Source organism: Centroberyx affinis, unplaced genomic scaffold (assembly GCF_046629955.1).
Source record: "Centroberyx affinis isolate AG114_WGS23_722 - 3 ecotype Tasmania unplaced genomic scaffold, CSIRO-AGI_Caff_v1 ptg000614l_1, whole genome shotgun sequence".
NCBI lineage: Eukaryota > Metazoa > Chordata > Actinopteri > Beryciformes > Berycidae > Centroberyx > Centroberyx affinis.
In genome coordinates this window covers 29,919-48,796 of record NW_027279244.1, presented here as the reverse complement: position 1 = coordinate 48,796, position 18,878 = coordinate 29,919, and the positions used below count along the sequence as shown (strand labels likewise).

At 43.5% G+C, this 18,878-nt stretch overlaps 1 long non-coding RNA gene across 1 annotated transcript; it reads left to right on the top strand.

Moving 5' to 3' along the window:
* Nucleotides 1-14,386: 14,386 nt before the first annotated feature.
* On the top strand, nt 14,387-17,893 carry LOC139643466 (uncharacterized). The gene is made up of 3 exons (XR_011695081.1): nt 14,387-14,492; nt 15,072-15,136; nt 15,568-17,893. It is a non-coding gene; the product is annotated as an uncharacterized lncRNA (long non-coding RNA).
* Nucleotides 17,894-18,878: the final 985 nt, after the last annotated feature.

Here is an 18,878-nt window from a genome sequence, read left to right as displayed (position 1 = left end):
AGGCAAATTGTATTATTCTCATTCTCTCCTCCTCAGCCACACATGGTGCTCTCTCCTCCTGTATCCTGCGTTCTCTTTCTTGGCGCAGCTCAGAGGGGGGTGAGTGAGGGTGGCAGCGTTTAATGGTTAATAAACTTTCAAACTTAAAATAAGCCAAGTTATCGGTTGCAATTTGAAGGGGAAAGTTTTATATCCAATCACAGTAAAAGATAAATAAATCAGACAATGCACCGGCAGGTAATGATGTTACTGCACTTGTGGTCTCGACTGGTCTTGAAATAAAATTCCGAGTCCTCTTTGTCCGAGACCGAGTCAAGACCGAGTAAAAATGCAGTCGAGTCCGAGACGAGACCGAGACCAGCAAAATGTGGTCTTAAGACCGGTCTCGAGACCAAGACCGATCTCGAGTACTACAACACTAATTTCAGGTGATGTAAAACAGTCACACTCCTGATGATTTGGGTTGAGTCCAACGCTGACTGTTCAAAAGACTGTCAAGCCTGACTTACGGGCTTTCATCTCGAGGCTTCAACTGTCAAATCATTCAATTTAACATTTAATTTATTTTCTTCCAAATTAAAAACTGGAAGGTCTTTGCGCAGAGGCTCTTTAACATCAGACATCCTTTTCAGCCTGGGACCCGAATGTGGTGGATATAGTTTAGTCATGTGATCCAGCAGAAACACAAACACAGGGCATTTTAGATCCACCTGTAGTTTAAGAAACACTGATGTATAGCACCCACCTGCATATAATAATAACTGAGAATGAAACTCAGTCTGCAGTAAAGTAATCAAAATCAAATCTGACAGCATGGGAAAGGATCTGACGTGCTTTACTTCAATCCAGACACTGCAAAAACTGATTTAATTTCATCTCATTTTTAACTCTGATTGTACAGCACACAGCTCACAGTCTTTATATAATAAGATTTAAATACAAATTTGTAAATAAACCAACATATTTTGGCTCTTGGGTCTGAAGGCTTCCCAGACTCTCTGCTAATCTCTGACTGTAGCTCATCATCATAATGTGATCAGAATCAATAACCTGATCACAATCTATTATTAATTATAATCTTAATCTGAGGCTATTATCTGATAATGGTAATTCATCATAATCTTGGCCATAATCTATTGATTACATCCTTTAGTCTTTTTAGTCTTTTTTTAGCTTTTAAACAAGCAAATAGTAAACATGTTGTCCCCCACCAGTGATGTAGTTCCACCCTTGGGTCAGTGATTGCTGAGTGTTCTTGAAATATGGGTGAAATTGTATAAGCATTTTTGTATGGGACAATGAAAGGACAGATTGACCATATATTTCTGTTGCCTAGTCTCCGCAGAATTAGGCTTACAAGTTATATCTTGAAATGTAGTAACTGTAATTGTCCTGTTTTTACTCAATACAGTACAAAATATAAGAACTACAATACGCAAAAAATACAATCCGTACATTACACAATACAATTTATAATACAATATACAATATAACATACAACACCAGGAGCGTGAGTGTTATGAATAATATAAATGCTAAATGATAAGTGATATATGGTATTGCACAGTAGGTAAGTGGTAATATGATATAAGTAGTCAACACTGAGGCACAGTGGTAGTGCAGTGATGATGCAATAACAGAACAACAGTCCAACAACTGGACAATAACTACAGTGTCTTGTGGTTAGAGGTTTGCCCAAAAATTCTCCATTGACTCTCACTTCAACACATCAACCCAGTCTGATGTCTCCAAGTGTGTAGAGTATTATGTTACCTATGATAACTTAAACTGGATTGCTTTACCACTGAGTCCCCATTCATTGTCCCCCACATTGTATGATAACTTTAACTGTATGACCTGCTTTACCACTGAGTCCCCATTCATTGTCCCCCACATTGTATGATAACTTTAACTGTATGACCTGCTTTACCACTGAGTCCCCATTCATTGTCAGCACACGGCACAAAGTTAACATTACAGTGTGACTAACAAACAAACGAACTAACAGACAGAGACCGATCCATAGTCCCCCCTTCGGTGGGGGACAATGACGCATCTGTTTACAGCGTGAAGTTGCACTTCTTCACATGGTAGCTGCAGCACTGCGCTCTGCTCCTCCTCCCTGCAGAGGAATTATCTGGAAGACTCTGCAGTGTTAAATCAAGACGCTGCATTGATCCACTTGAATGAAAAAGCTGTACTGTGTGAAAAGTTTTGGCCTATTATAAGGAATTGTGTTTAACTGATGTATACTGTATTATCAAACTGCGAAACATGGTCTAACTAGCTGAATGCAAAGTAATATGGGGCAGCTATCAAAAATACATCAAAATAAACTAGATTGTACTTGATAGAGTGTAAACCTCTGCTAACGCTGAACAATTCTACCAACCTGCAAAGCTTTAGCTCCACAACGGTTTATGTTTGTTCATCGTTTGTCTTCAGGGTTTGATTTTCTGACAAAAGCAAAAATAGCATGTGAATGCAGCGCTGTTTAGCAGCTGACTTAGAAGTGCCGGATGTCGGACTTTCCCAGCAGCACGTGAACGCAGCATAATAGCTACAGCTAAAGAACGAAGAGCGTCTTAATGGAGGATGTGGTGTAATGGTTTCCGTGAATGTGACGTAGTACATGCCGAGGGGCATCCTGGGGTTTCTGGGCAGGGGCACGTTAGCCTGGCAGGAGTACAGTGTGTTGCACGTGGCTGTTAATAAAGAGACATTTCGCAAAGATACACTGTCATAGTGATTTCCCACGTAGCAGTAACGATAACACGACATGGTGTCAGAAGTGGGATAGTGTATCCAGAGAGAAAGTCACCTGTGTTTTGGTAGAAGCCTGGTTGGGAAAAGAAAAGGGGGAAAGTCAACGAGCAGGCGCTAGCTGTTACCATCGCTGCTAATGGAAGGAGCGGGAGCAGCCGCGGGGGGAGGACAAGGACCCGTCCCTGGCCCGAGTGCTACGTTCAGCATCCAGCCACCGGAGCCGTTCGACTTCACCAAACCCCATGAATGGGAGAAATGGATCAGGAGGTTTGAGTGCTTTCGGCAAGCTAGTAATCTCCACACAACCACGGAAGCAAACCAGGTAAACACCCTCGTGTACTGTATGGGTGACGAAGTAGATGATGTGCTGAAAGGATTGAACCTGTCTGACGTGCAGCAACAGCAATATGCCGCGGTAAGAGACAGATTTCATGGTTTCTTCATCGTTAAGAAAAACGTGATATATGAAAGAGCACTTTTTAACATGAGAAAGCAGGGAGAAAATGAAACTGTGGACTCGGAAAATGAAACTGTGGACTGCTTTATACTCGTTGGCTGAACATTGCAATTATGGAGTGCAGACCAGTAGGCTAGTAGTAGGGCTAACAGACCTGCGTCGGAGCGCATGCAGTTGGATAAAGATCTTATGTTGGCGAGAGTGATTGAGATGGCAAGGCAGACGGAAGCAGTGAAACAGCAGCAGAGCAACCTGCGCGGGGACACAGTGAGTAAAAGAGAGACATGCTCAGTGGATAGAGTTATGAGCAAAGGAAAACAGTTTCAGGAAAAGAGGAAACATAATCAAGGTGATAAGCCTAGCCAAGGGCGCACAGAGAATAACAGAGTGTCTAAATGTTCCAAATGTGGGAAAAGTCCCTCACATCCCAAAGCACAGCATCCAGCTAATGAGGTAATGTGTCATTTATGCGGAAAAAAAGGACATTACAAACGAGTGTGTGCATCATCGAAAGCTGTGTACGAGGTGCAGGAAGAGGAGGACAGCATATTCCTTGGCACAATAGCAGCAGATGGAGATCCATGGATGGTGGATTTAAAGTTAAAGGACAGAAAGGTCACATTTAAAATTGACACCGGTGCTGACGTGACTGTTATTCCAGACTATGTGCTCAATACAGTATTCGAAAGTGACAAGCCGATGCTTAAGACAGCAAGGAGACCCCTACTGGGACCGGGACGTACCCCGCTAGACGTGCTGGGGTTCACAAACGTAACGCTACACAAAGGAGAAAAACAGAGAGAAGAGGATGTGTATGTGATCAGAGGCTTGCACCAAGCTTTACTCAGCAGACCTGCTAGTGAAGAGCTAGGGCTGGTAGCTCGAGTAGGCAGCGTTGATATAGAGACTATGAAAAACAGATACCCAAAGTTGTGCAGTGGTCTGGGTCTAATGCAGCAGCCATACACCATCAAACTGAAACCTGACGCGGTGCCGTTTTCTCTAAAGACACCGCGGCGTGTTCCCCTTCCATTACTGCCCAACGTCAAGAGAGAACTAGAGCGTATGGAGAGGATTGGAGTCATCAGCAGAGTGGAAGAGCCCACTGATTGGTGCTCAGGCATGGTGGTGATGCCTAAAAAGACAGCCGACCCTCGCATATGTGTCGACCTCACCAAGCTCAACGAGTCAGTACATAGAGAAAAGTGCATACTCCCTTCTGTTGAACAGACTCTTGGCTCATTAGCTGGTGCTCGTATCTTCAGCAAGCTTGATTGCAATATGGGCTTCTGGCAAATCCCGCTAGCAGAGGAGTCCGCCAAGTTAACGACCTTCATCACGCAATTTGGGCGTTATCACTTTAACAGGCTGCCGTTTGGGATAGCTTCTGCACCTGAACATTTCCAAAACAGGATGTCAACAGAGGTTACTGAGGGTCTAGAGGGCGTAGTTTGCAATATGGATGATGTTTTGATCTGGGGGCGCTCACAGGAAGAGCATGATTCCCGTCTTCATGCAGTGTTGACGAGGGCAGAAAAAGCAGGCATAACCCTCAACATGGAGAAATGTGAGCTGTCAAGAAGAGAAGTTAAATTCCTGGGCCACATTATCTCAGAGGCAGGAGTTAAATCAGACCCAGCCAAAACAGCAGCAGTCAGAGAAATGGCAGAGCCAACTTACACAAGTGAACTACGCAGCTTCCTGGGAATGGTGAACCAGCTGGGAAAGCTCATCCCACAGCTTGCAGAGAAGGACCAACCTCTCAGAGACTTACTCTCAAAGAAGAACCACTGGTTCTGGGGAGTTGACCAACACAAAGCCTTTAGCAGCCTGAAGGAGGAGCTATCACACACACCTGTGTTAGCCCTATATGACCCAAACAAAGACAGCAAAGTGTCAGCAGACGCGTCTTCTTTCGGACTAGGTGCGGTTTTGCTGCAAAAGGTGAGCGATGAATGGAGGCCCGTCACCTATGCGTCACGTTCTCTCTCACCAGTTGAACAGAGATATGCGCAGGTGGAGAAAGCGGCTCTGGGGCTCACGTGGGCCTACAAGTGATTCAGAGACTTTCTCATAGGCCGGCACTTTGAACTGGAGACCGACCACAAACCACTGTTGAGTCTCCTGGGGGCCCAAGCTTTGGACGTCTTACCTCCACGGATCCAGCGCTTCAGGATGAGACTCATGAGATACTCCTACATGATCTGTCATGTTCCTGGAAAGAACCTGTGGACACACTGTCACACGCACCGCTGCGAACACACATCTAACACAGACAGGGAGCTCATGGAGAGCACAAACATCTATAGTATGTGGATAGCATCATGGAAACCATACCAGCAAGTGCTTCCTACATGGACAGTCTGAGAGAGCATCTTAAAGCGGACAGTGTGTGCTCCAAGGTCATGAAGATGTGCCAGGGCGGATGGCCTGAGTCCAGCTCATGTGAAGGTATGTTAAAGCTGTACCAGGCAGAGCACGCCTTCCTCACTGTGCAAGATGGTCTCCTGTTGAAGGGGACGAGATTAGCCATCCTGCCAGCCTTAAGAAACGATGTCCTCAGTAAACTACACAAGGGGCATGAAGGCGTGGCAAAGTCCAGGGAGCGCGCGCAGCAGAGCGTGTGGTGGCCTGGCTTGAGCCAGCAACTGAATGAACTTGTTTTGAACTGTAGAACATGCATTAAGGAACGCACTAACCACACAGAGCCACTGATTCCGACAGATCTCCCAGAGAGACCCTGGCAAAAGCTAGGGGCGGATCTGTTCACGCTAGAAGGAAATATGTACCTGCTGGTAGTGGACTATTACTCAAGGTACGTGGAAATAGCAAACCTTAACCACAAAGTCCATCGACATTACGGTCCACCTCAAATCTATATTCGCACGCCATGGAGTGCCCGAGATCCTAATGACTGACAACGGGCCACAATTCTCAGGGTGTAACATGTCAGCCTTCGCTACAGCATACGGATTTAGACACGTGACCAGCAGTCCACATTACCCACAAAGCAACAGAGAGGCTGAACAGTTCACACTGTCAAAAACCTCCTCACAAAGGCCACAGATCCCTTCCTTGCTTTGCTAGCATATCGTGCCACCCTACTCCAAAACAGCTTCAGTCCAGCTCAACTGTTGATGGGATGCTAGCTTTGTTCCACTGTGCCATCCCTCCCATCTCTACTGAACCCGTTACTCCCTGACAGCACAGCCGTCATTTCGAAGGAGAAGGAGAGGAGGAGTGCAGATCAAAAACGTTTTAACAAGCGTCCCCGAGCGCATGAGCTCAGCTACCTCCCACCTGGAGAACAAGTGTGGGTGACTGATGCAAAGGTAACAGAGCCCACTGTCACAGTAGTGGGTGAACACTCAGCACCATGTTCATACATGGTGGACGTGCCTCATGGAACTGTTCGCAGGAACCGCCATCACCTCATCCCTATGGACAGACCTGAGGGCACACAAGACACTCAGACGCCCGCACCGACACACACAGCGGTGTCTTCCAACACCTGAGCCTAGTCTAGATTGCACTACAGTCAGAACCAGATTTGGTAGAGTAGTAGTGAAACCACATAGACTGGACTTTGTTAGTGTGTTGTAAAGAAAGAAAAAAAATGTTCAACAATGTTAATGTTACTGTGTTGTGAGAATGCCTCAGATCAATCAAGGACCCATAATTTAGTCCACATTAGGGCCACGGACCCCCATTTGGTGAGATTTTGTCTCTCGAACCCAAATCTAAGAATATCTTTATTGTTAGCTATATATGATTTTGTCCAGAACGCCATGATTGTATTGTAGGTAGAGAGATAACAGAGAAACTATGATCAAAACAGTCATTCTTCTACATTATCTAATGGTGTTAACTTCTTGTAAATGAAATAATAGTGAAGTTTACCATTCATCACTTTGCTGGGGACACCCTGTAACTGCCTCAACGACCTCTGGTGGTCCCCGGACCCTACGTTGAGAACCACTGTTCTATAATAGGTCTAATACACCAAACTAAATATGTTTTGATATACTTGAAAGGGGAGATGTGGTGTAATGGTTTACGTGAATGTGACGTAGTACATGCCGAGGGGTGATTTCGTAGTGATTTCCCACGTAGCAGTAACCATAACACGACAGAGGAAATCCCAGATCTGGATCACAACCAAAATCTAACCAAGTGATCCTAGGGCCAAGGACCTGTCTCCCACATGTAATCCAAATAAATTGATAGCTTTTTGAAATATCTGGCTAACAGACAAACAGAAATGTCAGTGACAGTCATGACCTCCTTCTGCTTCAAACGCAAACATTCATTTCTGTCAGATTCTGTTTAAAAATCTCCCACACAAACAGATTTTATGGCTATTCTGACTATTTTTAAACCTTCAAACATACTTTATGATGGTGGCCTCTGATGAAGCGGCACAGTTGTTTACTTCCCCTTTACTCCACTTTTACGAGTTTAGTGGAAAACTACGGTGCGATCTCTTCCCACCAGAGGCTTCAGCTGCTCATCCTGAACACTGTGATTTGTGCTGCAGAGCGGAGAGCGAGGAGTGGTGGAGAAGCGAGGGAAGAGGAGGACACTTTTTTTTTTTTTTTTTTATCAGGACGGCAGAACCAGGAAGCAGGAAGCAGGAACCGCGATGGCCCGGCCGGTCCAGCACCAGTAACGTGTCAAGTCACCATAAAACAAATGGCTGTCTAGTTATATGGCTTTGAACTGCGGGAATGGAGTGGATATGAGACGAGGCGCTTTTTATAGATGTTTTCCCAGGTGTGTGTGTGTGTGTGTGTGTGTGTGTGAGTGTGAGAGAGAGAGAGCGAGAGAGAGAGTTGAATGTGAACCACTTGTGTGCACACATGACTTTGTGCCGGGATTTGTGCAAGAGTATATGTCTGCCATTTGTGTGTGTGTGTGTGTGTGTGACTGAGTAACAGACAAACCAGCCACAGTGTTGCTGTATGTTGCACATCGTCATGGGTGAAATCCTCCAGTCTGATTGGTGATTTTCATGTTTTCACTTCAGTTGGAGGATTATTTGGTTTTCTATGGGTTGAGAAAATGTAACAACCCCAGGGATGATGAAACCATTTCAAAACCCACTGAATAAAGTGAAAAATAATTGACATTTTAGAGATACAAGGTTTTTACCCGACAACAGCGACATGTTACATTTCACATATTAAGCTTCAATTCCTCGATTAACAACAAAACAAGGGAGAATGATTGTTATTAGTATTAGTATTAGTATCATTTCCCCCAAGCCTACCAGGTATCAGTATATTTATAATATAACCAGAGGGCGTTTAGAATGGAGATGAAGGGGAACAGCATCACTCTTCCTAGCAGTGATGTGTTAGTGAATAAAAAGGGGAGTAAACTAAGATCTCCAGCTTTCCTCCAATTCCTCTGACACTAGGGGATACACTAGCACCTTTCCTGTTCATCATCGTCCTTGAGTTCGCACTGCGGAGAGCCATAGTCGGGTGAGAGGACGAGCTCGGATTTACCATCGTTCTGAGGAGGTCAAGACGCCATCCAGCAGTTGTGGAGACAGACCTGGACTTTGCGGACGACATCGCACTTCTCTCTGACGAGGTGGGACAGGCGCAAGTGCTGCTCCTCCAAGTGGAGGCTGAATGCAGTCAGGTGGGCCTCTGCCTGAACGCTAAGAAGACAGGTCGTCATGTACAACACACCTGAGAATGCGCCCCTGAAGACACTAGGGTTGGTCCGATGGACGACAGTCATCGACCACTGAGCCTTCTACATCACAACATCGTGATTGAAAGCCCCCCCCCCCAACCTGCATCACTGAAAGTGCAATATAAGCTTCGCGAGTAAAAAGCCAATAAGAGTACTTTATCAAAACATTTATCCATAGAACTGATGAATATGTTTTTTAAGGAGTGTCAGCCAGAAAGCGCAAAAATGAAGGATGGGTTTATTCTAACTATTATAATAGCTCTTGCACCTGATTTACTAAAGAAAAAACAGCTTATTTGATCACGCTGTTTACCGCCCAGTGAAAGCATGTTTTAATTTAGGCGCAGACATAAAATTAATTTTTAAATCTACCTGGTTTGCGCCTGCCTTAGTAAATCGTGTGTGGCTCCAATGTGCAAAAAATAGAAATGGTAATTAATATCCAACATAGGCTACATACATGTAAAAAGTATAAAAGCTCACATGAGAGCCTTGTCCGTTTCATTACAGACATATGGAAGAACATCTTTTCTTGTTCGATGTCATCGTCCATCGCGATGTTTCACTGTGGACATCGTCATATGCCAATTTGGTAGACATCGCCCAACCCTAGAAGACACTGGAAGGTCGAGAGCTGAAGGAGGTCAAGGACTTCAAATATATCTTGGGTCCAACTCATCTGAGCAGGACATCAAAATACGGAAGGCCAAGGGGTGGAAGGCTTTCAATGACCTGAAGAAGATTTGGGGCTCCCCACATGGCGAGAGGGGTCAAAATCTGGCACTTGGCATCTCCTGGCGGGAACATGTGAACAACACCGTCCTTTACGGCGAGCTCCCGAGGGTCGGTGACAAGACAGCAGCACGAAGAATGCAGCCGGCAGGTCGTTGCCAGAGGCCCCCTGGAGCTCGGGGCCCATCAGGTTCTCCTGTGGTGAACCAACTCACGGCAAGAAGAGGCGCGGCGGGCAGAAGACCTCGTATGTCGGGGGACTGAAAAAGGACACCGGAGCGGAGAAGACCAGCGAGCCGGCCGGCCTCATGGAGGAGTGGAGTGTGCGGAGCGGCCTTTTGAAAGTCCAGCTCAGACCGAAGCTTAAGATGGATGTATTAAAATTACCTGGTTGTGTTGGGGGATTAGATTTACCAGATATTGGAAAATATCAGCTATGTGCTCATATGAGATATATTTTTGATTGGATTACTAGTGACATTGACTCTATCTGGTTGGATGTTGAAGCCTCTTTGTCAACAGTTCCATTGAGGGATCTATTATTTTTTAAGGATTTAAAAATTATAAAGACAAATTGTGATAACCCTATCACTCTTAATACAGTTAGAGCCTGGCGATTGGTGTCTCGACTTGAGGGAAGGTCAAAATTGACATCGGTGTTTACTCCAATTATAAACAACCCTGATTTTCAGCCTGGATCTACTGATGCTGGTTTTGCACAATGGAGGGATAAAGGCATTAATAGATTGAAAGAAAGTCCAGCTGAGGCCGACCTAGTAGTAGTAGTCTGACACTCAAACCGCATCAACAGAAAATCCAAGCTCCGCCCACACTGCTTGATTGACAGGTGATCTGTGCGAAGTGCAGTGCAGAAACACCACAGTGATGAGGCTGAGTGACAAAGATGCAGACTGAATGAGACTCAGACCCACACAGTTACACACTTTCACACTGGGAGCTGCTTTAGCAGTTGGGGGTTGGAGAGCGTGTTTCTCCTTCACTTTCCTCACCCAGACTTTTCCAACCGCTCACTTTCTGCTAAAAACAAAATCCTCCCCCACTCACAACCAATGAGCTGAAAAAACAGAGATTTCCTTCTGATTAAGTAAAACATTGGCCATGAACTAGGGCAAACCAAGCTAGTTTAACATTGTGACTGCAGGTGTGTGTGTGTGTGTGTGTGTGTGTGTGTGTGTGTGTGTGGATGCCTGTTAATAATGTTAACAATTACACTTATTACATCAGCATTTTCTGTGCATTTGCATACCTTCATGCTTGTGTTTATGTGTTTTTTCTTTGTGTGTTAGAGTGTATGTGTGTGTGTGTGTGCTTGTGTGTGTACATGTGTTTATCTGTGTGTGTGTGTGTGTGTGTGTGTGTGTGTGTGTGTCGATTTGTGCGTGTGTGTGTGTGTGTGCGTGCGATCTGCATCAGCATTAATTGCCTTGATGTGTATTCAGCTCCTGTTTCTATTTATTGTAACGTCTCTAGTGTGCATATGTGTGTGTGTGTGTGTGTGTGTGTGTGTGTGTGTGTGTGTAGCCCCTGGGACTCACCAGCAAGCTGTCCTCCAGTCAGAGGCATCACTCGGTACGGTGACCTTCAACACAACAGGACACACACACACACACACACAAACACACACACAGGTCAGTGGAGAGAGTGGAGGCGGTGCGACACTGAAATTCCTCCCCCGTCCTCCTGATCAGACATGCTGTACTTTTCCTCCCACTCTCTACCTCAAGTGGGAAGACACACACACACACACACACACACACACACACTAGTTGGGTACTTTGTGTGTGTTTGTGTGGAACCAAGCGTTTTTGCGTTAAAGTGTGAACAACATATGGCAAATACAGACATACACTCATTCACACACACACACACACACACACACACACAAACCATTTAAATGGCAGATTATCAACCCTCAGATGATGTTTGTCTGTCAAATAAAAGGTTTCAGATTTTAACCTAAGATAAGATAGCAAGACCCCCCTCCCCCCCCACAGACACACACACACGTTTGATCTAGAAAGGTGTCTCAATGCACACACACACACACATACACACACCCACATTAACACACACACACGTTAACACTTGCTTACACACATACACACACAAAGACACAAAGTACCCAATCAGCGTGTGCCTGTGTGCATGTATGTGTGTGTGTGTGTGTGTGTGTGTGTGTGTGTGCGTCCATAACCTTGGGTCTGTGTTTAGTGTTTTCTCCTCATGAGACCGGGGCAATTGTCATTACTGCCGTTAGCGATAAAGGGCCGTTTCACCTGCTTTGCTGCGGTTCAGCGGGGCGGCGGGGCGGAGCGGTGTCATGTGTCATGTGTCATGTGTCATGTGTCATGTGTCATGTGTCATGTGTTTCCTGTCTGAAGTGACGGCGTTCTGCCGCGACGCCCAGTGGAAAATCTGGACGGCGAGCGACAGCCGAAGGTCACTGTGAGCCGAAAAAAAAACCAAAAAAACCAAACTGAACATAAAACAGCTAAAAACGGTTAAAATACAGTTTCAGACGGTGATGTCACGATCGAAACGCTGTCTTAAAGCTGCACTGAGGAAGAGCTTTATGCGAAAATGTAGTTTTATTCAACCCGGATCACAAATCGGGGCTGCAATAGAGAAGAGCGCAGATTGGCGTTTTATTTGTAAAAATATTTCTCGAAGGCAGAGCCGCTTTGGAGGCAGAAATAATCTGATTGGTTTAGTTAAAGAGTAACTAAACCCCAAACCCAAATCTTTGGTGAACCCTGACACCTAATGGTAAAAAGTAGGGTACTGAACTGGCCTTCTCCTATTGGCTGGTCTTTGTGCCAGGTGATGTCACCACCTGTTGTACTTTATGGAAGGTGACATCACAGGGCACAGAGACCAGCCAATAGCAGATGACCAGTTCAGTACCCTACTTTTCACCATTAGGTGTCAGGCTTCACCACAAATTTGGGTGGGGTTTAGTTACTCTTTAAACATCAGTGGGCGGAGCCAAATAACCACACTTGTTAGCTAACTGGCAAACGTGAATGGCAAAGAAGGAACTCGGGTCAAAATATAAATGGCAATGACTTATTTTTTCATTCATGACCATGGTATTCATGATATTGGAGGGTCAGCAGCTAGCTGATTGGCTTATCTAGATATTCTGTTTTTTTTCCCCTCTGACGTTTTCTATTCAGTTTTCTTCTTCATTTTTTCAATTCTGATCTGGAACACATGGATATGTGGCACAAGATCTGATCCTGAGGCATGAGTGTCATGGTCCCAGCCTAGCCCTTGTGTTTTCCTTGTGTTTCCCTTTCCCTGTGTTCCCAGTGCTGCCCTGTCTCTCTCTCTCTCTCTGGCTGCGGTCAAATAGTCTTTTTTTGCTTAGGAAGGTTCCTAACTGAGTGAAATGACCCGGAAGTATCTAAGTGTCAGCCATGATAAGAGCTGTTTGAATTCTCTAAATGCTAAGGAAAGGTGCTTCAATGCTTCCTTACTTAGCTCCTTTAGCACAGGATACACTGGACCATCCTTTATGAAAGGAAAGGAGATAATGTCGTCCCACAATTCCTTGCGGCAGCGACATTTATAGCGACGCACCATTCGGCCGTTCACGAAAACAAACGATCATGACCGAGAAGGAACACAGATCATCATGCATGTTACCGTTGCTTATTAAGCATTTTCCATCTTAAGCCATAACTTGCTAATATGCTTATATGTTTTGAACTTTCAACAATATGTTAAACCCAGAGGCAAACTATGAACGTTACGCTGCTGTTGTAAAATGATCAAAGTGAAGTTAACGTTGTAGTGTAACCTCTGCTCAGTTTGCATTAGTTATTTCTTCATTCTGAGCGTTGTTGCATTGCAGCCTTTAGGAAAATCATTCATTCATTTGACTTCAGTCACAGATGCTGAAGCTCTTGCCTTAATAAAGGCCTGGATCAGACAGAACTACTTCAAAGCACAATCAAGTCAACATCTCAAGGTGTTTACTGAGTTGTGTGGTGGTTCTTAAGCTATTATATGCATAGGCTTATAATCAGATCATAATCAGCATATTAACCATAACACAGAAGTCTGTCTTTCAAGAAAAAGGGATATGAGACGTTTTTAGCCAGATGATGTTTTTAATGCAACACGTTTGAAACTTAAGAATGATGATATGTATGTTTCTAGGCCTGACATGTTATGCCTATCTTGCATGAATTTAACAATTATTTTCATGCAATCATACTAATTGGGATTCATGTGGATAAATATGAGCGGACAGGAGGGTGAGCGTGAGCAACCGTTCTCAATGTGACAACCATTTCCTTTCACTTTTCTGACTGGTAGCCTATATTCCTTTTTTATTTCAATTCCAACCTTGGTGATGAAGCAATATTTTTCACCGGGTCGTCCACGTTTATACAGCCTGCATGAAACAACACGGTAAGAACACACGGGGCCAAGTGTCTAAGTCATCCTCCGTCTCATAATCACGTAGTCTAGTGTCAGTGCAGTGGGATTCTCTTAGCACCGCGGTTGTCTTTTCCTAAGCCCTTATGAATTCTCCTTCACATCTTTCCTTGACCTCATGACGTTTTCCAACGAGGTCAAGGAAAAGTGATTAGGAATAGGAGTTAGGACGTATTTTTTTGACTATTCGACCGCAGCCCTAGTCATGTGACCCTGCCTGCTGCGTGTGTGTGTGTGTGTGTGTGTGTGTGTGTGTGTGTTATCAGGTGCGGCACTGGGCCCCCTGCTGGCCGGAGTGCTGTCTGCAGGCGGCTGGGACCAGGTCTTCTACATGCTGATGACTGCTGACTTCCTCGCTCTGCTGGTGAGTGCTGTCACCACCAGGGAATCAGAATTAGTAGTAGTAGCAGTATCGGCAGTAGTAACAGGAGTGGTTGTGGTGGAAGGAGTAGCAGCAGTAGTAGTAGTTGTAGTATCGGTAGGAGTAGTAGTAGTAGGAGTAGTAGCAGCAGTAGTAGTAGTAGTATTGTTATTATTTTGATTATTGCCAGCTTACAGATCATATGCCTGAACAGTTTTCTATGTACACACACACCAAATTCATTTGCTACTTGGTCAAGCTGGAAGCACAATAGTGTCAACATACAGTATATATCCACACAGACACACACACACACATATTCACATCCCATCGTCCTGAATCTTTCATGTGTAATTTGTCTTATAGGTCGACATACTTAAATAGAGTAAGAGGTGGATGTAGTTGTTGTATACGTGTGTATTCCCCCAACTACACTACTGCTGAAAGAGATATGTCACTTTGAATATTTAGTGAACTGTGCTTTACATACAGATAAAATCAGGGAGGAAAATAAATAAATACACTAATATTTGACTCTGTGTGTGTGTGTGTGTGTGTGTGTGTGTTCTGCCTGCTGCGTAGCTTTTGCTGCGGCTCGTGATGAAGGAGCTGACCTCAAGTAAATCCCGCCCCATCTCCGCTGTAGAGTGAGTCCTGCTTTTCTATTGGTCAACTTTTTACTCACTCTACATTACTATTGCCCATTGTGCTGCTCATCTCTCCTTTACACCCCGTTTCTCACACAGCCATCTTCTGAGACAATTCCACATAAGAGTCATAATATTGCATCTGATTTACCAATTTAGGTTCTTTCTTATGAAATCTTGCCGAGTTTCCTTCTTAAAATTCCAATCTGATAAGCTGCTCCATCACATTTTTCCTAGTAGAAAGTGAGAATCTCGAGCCATTACACAAAATGTGTAGTTCCCTTCACTGTTTTCAGTGAAAATAAGAAAGAGATAGTAACTGAAAGAAGCCGGCTGACAGCTGTTTGATGTGCGGTGGAGCTTCTTGCTGTGAACAGCTTAATGACACCCAGCTTATCAATGCAGTGTTAATGTTTGTCTCTGTCTCACAGGTTGAAGGAGCACTGAGCACTTTGATTGCACTAACTCTACGCAGGAATATATTGACTCTACACACACACACACACACACGCACGCACACTGTACTGTGCTTTGAAACCACTTGTCTAAGCCTGGAATGGACCGTGACTTGAACAACAACTAGAACCATCCTGGACATACGAGGCATTAGCCACACACACACACACACACACACACACACACACACACACTGTCCTGCCAGCCGATTCACTGTAAGCGAGACTGCTTTCATCCCTGAGGAAGAGACTTGAGCTGAAGTGATGGTTGATGAACCAAACAGAAGGGAAGCAGAATTCAACCTGGAGGATTACAGGCTTTTCTCACACACACACACACACACACACACACACTCACACACATATGCACACATCAACACATTTTTTCTCTTCCACATCTCTCCTGCTATTGACCTTATTCCTGTGGTGGCCATTTTGAATTTCCGTCACACTTAGGGTGGGAAACTTTAGCTGGAAGATTATTGAATAAAACTTTTCTTTTTTTTTTTAATATTTGTAATTTTTTAATTTTCCAAAGGACATAAAAGACAATGACAACATCAAAATCACAAAACATCTTCTAATAAAACTAGCATTACTTCAACACTGAAGTGAGGACTTCAGATAGACCTAACAGTTAGCAAGTTAGCTAGCAATCTTGGGAACAACAACTGCAATGGCTTCTTGGATTTAGCAGGGAAGTTAGCTAGCGTACTAGCTAGTCAGTTACTAGCTAGCTACCTAGGCTAGATTCCGGTAGAAAATTCAAGTCGCACACTGTTTTCTTTTAGTTTTGTGCTTTATTTATTCCACCAAACGTTTTCAGCTCCATGGCCTTCGTCTCGGTGACCCTGTGGAATAAATTAAGTATGAAACTAAAAGAAAACAGAAGAGTGTGCAGCTTAAATTAGAAATGTAATTGTTAGAAAAGCCTCATGTCTGCACCTTGCTGGGTGTGTGTTCTTTCTACTGAAGTTTAAGCTAGCTACAGTGGGCCAAGTATATTACATGTGAACCTAAAAATGTTCACATAAGGGATTTACATTAAAATGTGTACCTACAGTATATTCCTCTGGATTATTGAGATTCATTTGTTTTTAATACGGTTTTTCAGTGGGGAATCTGTGAAATGATAAATGTGTGATGTAAATTCAAAAAGGCTGCTGTGGGAATAAGGTCCATTCCTTAACCTCATGTGACTCTCTCTCTCTCTCTCTCTCTCTCTCTCCCCCTCCATAACGATACCACTATAACCGTCCTCAGCTCTTCTGACTTTTTGAAAAATGCTGTTTTACTGTCACCTTTGCCTTACTGAACCAAAGAGACTGTGGGGATTTTGTTGTAATTTAAATAATAGACTATTTTATTTTTAAATTATTCCTGTCAGTTTTGTGGTGGTTTCTGATGTATTTTCTCATAGAGATTGCTCTGTGTATTTTCTCTGTGTGTTCTTAAATGAAGGTACCGATGTTGTATTTTTATATGAAACCTCTAAATAATGGTGGACCTTTTTTTGTTTTCCTGTGCGGGGGTTGGATCTCGGATGTTATGAATGTAAAGTTTCTGTCAAATTAGATTAAACTTGACAAACGGTGACGTCCTTATATGGATATATTTACTGTATGCAGTGCAATGTTGATTTGTAGCTATTGTCTTATATAGATAGTCGTAGAGGCTGAATCTTATCCGGAACTGCAAAAACGGGAATATCACTAAGTTTAAGAATTTGCATATGTTACTCCAATGGCCGAGGACATCCGCTCTGTATTAGTAATCATAAAAAAGTCCAGAACTGAGACTCAAACTGGCTTTGGTAGAGAGGAGGACATCAAAACAATTCTTAAATTGAGGGGTATTCCACTGTAAAAGCTCATGCTAAGTGAGTTGTTTTCCAGATTTGTTCATATTTATGGTAATTACTGTTAATTTATTTTCTTGACACCGTCTGGGAGTAAAATCCACAAAATACCAAAATGCCTGATAACGTTGTGTATCTTCAACATTGTACCCTTCCATGGTGGTAGCATTGAGACGACATTATGCCTTCCGTAGAGCAAAAGCACATTGTGGTGGAAGCGTGAATCTGTATATTTAATATGTGTGTCAGTGGTAGGCCTGGTACTTGAACAATGTGTGCCTTTTTTGTGTTGTTTGTCTGTTCGCTGGGCAGTTGATTTGTATATAAAAACACGTCCGAACTGTTTCCCCGACTCCTTCGCGAATGAACCGGCCTACGCAGTTTTGGTTCGGCGAGGTTCATTTGCAAAGCATTCTGGAGAAAATAAACCATTTTTTTTCTTCACTTAACTGTTTCGGGGTCATGTTTTTGATGGCTCTGTCTTTGTGTGGCACGCTACTACAGGCGGCTAAATGGGTCTAATATAATTGAAGGCATGGAGTGGCCTTAAGCCTCAGCTGGAGATGGCAGGTGTCATCCAAAATGGTAAGCTCCTGACAGACAGAAACCCACTCAGTGACACGGGCAGACTAGAAAGCACACACACACACACACACACACACACACAGAAGGGTTTGGGAAGGTTACTTGGGTTGGTTTAAAGTATAAAGATCCTGACTGGAACCAAGGTAGAAAGAAATAAACTCCACAGTCGGTGGTCAATTCCAAAAATCACCTTCCTGTTTTTTTTTTACCATTTTACCATCCAAAGTATTTTGTTTATGTGCATTTGGGCTGGTTGTTGGTTATGTGCATTGATGGTTGAAATCAATATCATGATAGTATCAAAGTATTTAGTATATAGTAACAAGTAATTTTTCTATATTGATATATACATCATAGTGCAATATTCAAAACAATTCAAATACTTACAGTGCAATACCTATATTCTGTATTTGATTCTGATCTTATCTTTTTCTTCTACTGTTTCTATTTGTTTTTTTATATTACTGTTTTTATTGGTTGATGTTGTCTTTTATTGTCGATAAAATGATTCTGATTCTGATCATGATATGGCTCACATATGCAAAATCGCACGTTGAATAATCAAATTAATGTTCATCCCATTGAACTGAACTGTAATGTTAGGTGTGATGTCAATCAATTTACAATTACAATTTCCCATTTGGCAGACGCTTTAATACAACACAAGCAAGGTTCTAGTCAGGAGAGAACAACGAGGGTAAGTGCCATAAAGCTAAGTTCTGGTCCAACAAGACATAGGTGCTACGAGGCAGTGCATATAGGCAGATAATGAGTTTTTATTTTTTTAAATTTTTTTTTGGTTACACAGTCCATCAGGTGAGAAGGTGTTCACTAAAGAGCTGGG